Raw genomic sequence first — 2,385 nt, forward strand, 5'->3', positions numbered from 1 at the left:
CACGGCCCTCCCTCCGTCTCTAGAGCCGCGGGGAGGCCAGGCCCCGCGCACTGTCCCTTGGGCCTCGGCTCCCCCCGCTTCTGGGTCAGGCCCGCTAGGACAGCCAGCCACTCCCCGAGCTGAGGAGGGGCCCTGAGAGAGCCAGAGTCATTTCTTGGGACACAAGGGCCGGGAGTGAGGTCCAGAGCGGGGCCCAGCCCGGTGATTCTCTGCCCGGACACGGACGGGGAAGTCCCGGGCGTCCCCCTGGCCAGGACATGGGCATATTGGCTTGGCGGGGGCGGTAGTGGGCGCAGGTTGACCAGGAGGTCCCGGGACAGGAGACCGTGTAGACAGAAAGGTGTGGGGATTCGTGACCCAGGTCTGCTCTCCGCTTTAGGAGGTCACCCACCCAGGGAAACGATAAGCCCCCATCTGAGAGAGGGAGGCTAGTGGCAATGATAACAAAACAGGAACAGGAGCGGGGGGTCGGAGGTTTAAAACTAGTGCGCCAAGGGGGGACACCGAGCGGAGAGCGCTGGCCCTCAGATGAGTCCGAGGAGCCGGGGGCACTGCCCAGTGATACTCTGCCCGGAGATGGGATCCTGTCTGGGATAGGAAGGCAGCCTGGCAGCCCCTGGGGGTCGCTTCCTTTCTGGTGAGTTAGATCATTTGCTTGGCAAGGGCAGGAGGAGGTTGGCCAGGAGGTCCCGGGACTTGGGGTTTCGGATGGGGAGTGGGTAGGCAGAAAGGTGTGGGGAGTTCAGGCAAGACATCAAGAGGCACTGCTTCAGTCAGGACGGCCAGGATCTGGAACTAGCTTCCAAGGGAAGTGGTGCTGGCTCGTACCCTGGGGGTCGTTAAAAGGAGGCTAGATAACTACCTAGTTGGGGTCATATGAACTTAAACTTGCCAAGGGTCATATGAGCCGGGTATTCATTCCTGCCCAGGGCTAGGGGTCGGACTTGATGATCTGCCCGGGTCCCTTCTGACCCTAACATCTATGAACCTATGAGTAGGAGACTGGGCAAGATGGACCCAGTCAGTGGCAATTCTTCTGTTCTTAAGTGGATGGATCACAAGTACAGAGCGATCTTGACTTTGTGGGCTCTTCTCAGACCTGTGTGTCTAGGTCAGTAATTCTCAACCCCGGGGGCTGGGGCATGCAGTTGTCTGAGCCTGCGCTGATTTCCTTGCCCCTCCCTGCCGGGCCACAGCCTGGCCCCTCTGCAAGGACGGAAGCACCATAATAAATGCATGTTTTTGCAGTGGAATGCTGCTCAATTCACAGAAGTTACAGAGCAGTGCCTCGCACCAAATGAGGTCTGCCTCAAATCCTAAAGAAAAGGTTGAGAACCACTGATCTAGGCTAACTGATCCAGTGGTGGGATCAGTGCTGAAGTGTGTAATGGAGACAAGTGACACTAGATCTTCAACAGTTCTCTGGATCAAAGGTGGTGTTTGTCAGAACTCCCTGAAATGAAACTCTTGACAAGCAGAGGCAAACACAGAGACGGTGGTGTTTTATCCTTTTAATGTTTTGTTACAGGCAGCCAACACATCTTGGGCTTTATCGCCATGTATACCCTGACACCAGAACCTGTGGTCTCCTTGTTTCCTAATGGAAAAAATTTGTGACATCCGGTCCTTTCAGGAATGAGTAGGGTTGGTGGCCTGGCTTTACTGACGTGGCTGTGCTGGTTCACTGACCAGAACCTGTAACTTCAGTTGCTGCTGTTTTGAAACTACAACTGAAAAGGTAATAAAGATTGCAAAAGCTTTAAAAAACAGCTCACTTCAATCCAATGTTGACCTCGTATGGGCAAGTGCGTGATAGCTGTTTGGATCCATATGTGGTAGGTAATTTGAAATCATTAGAAGTACACTGATACATTGGTCCCATATTGGATCGACACTAATATAAGGAAAACTGACAGTATTGGCCATCGGCTTTTTTTGGCTGACGTGGCCAATAAGTTCCCAGTGCATGCACGCAGCTGCAGTGTGGTATGCAGGCATCCAGAAGCACAGCCCAGCAATGTGGAGAAGAGCCGGGTCCGGCCTGTGAGTCTATTGTAAGGGAAGGGGGTGGGGTGCAGATTGAGGCTCCTGTGATGAGGGAGGGAGCAAGTCTGGGGCAGGTGCTGCTCAGCCAGGGTGGAGCAGAGCCACAGCTTGTCCAGGAGGTGGGGGGCGGGATGGCTTCCACTGCTGATTGCACCCCAGGAGGGCATGGGGGTGTGTGCTCCCATTTCTAGGTGGAGGGTGATGTCAGGTTGCCACTGTGGGCTGGGGCAGGGGCTGGTGCTAAGCTCTTCTGGGTGGGGGTGTTGGGCTGGGCTACGCTCGGGGTGGGTAGCGGTGGTGCTGGGAGGGAGGGGGAGGGGGCTACGATGAATTTTGGGG

At 55.6% G+C, this 2,385-nt stretch overlaps 1 protein-coding gene across 1 annotated transcript in view; it reads left to right on the forward strand.

Annotated features, from left to right (window-relative positions):
* Nucleotides 1–1,309: 1,309 nt before the first annotated feature.
* Nucleotides 1,310–2,385, forward strand: part of RNF14 (ring finger protein 14) — a 22,249-nt gene continuing 21,173 nt past the window's right edge. The window contains exon 1 of the mRNA XM_019506351.1: nucleotides 1,310–1,738. The gene's annotated coding sequence lies outside the window, so the exon portion shown is untranslated. The remainder of the gene's footprint in view (nucleotides 1,739–2,385) is intronic.

Source organism: Gavialis gangeticus, unplaced genomic scaffold (genome assembly GCF_001723915.1).
Source record: "Gavialis gangeticus isolate Ggan-Ray unplaced genomic scaffold, GavGan_comp1, whole genome shotgun sequence".
Classification (NCBI taxonomy): domain Eukaryota; kingdom Metazoa; phylum Chordata; order Crocodylia; family Gavialidae; genus Gavialis; species Gavialis gangeticus.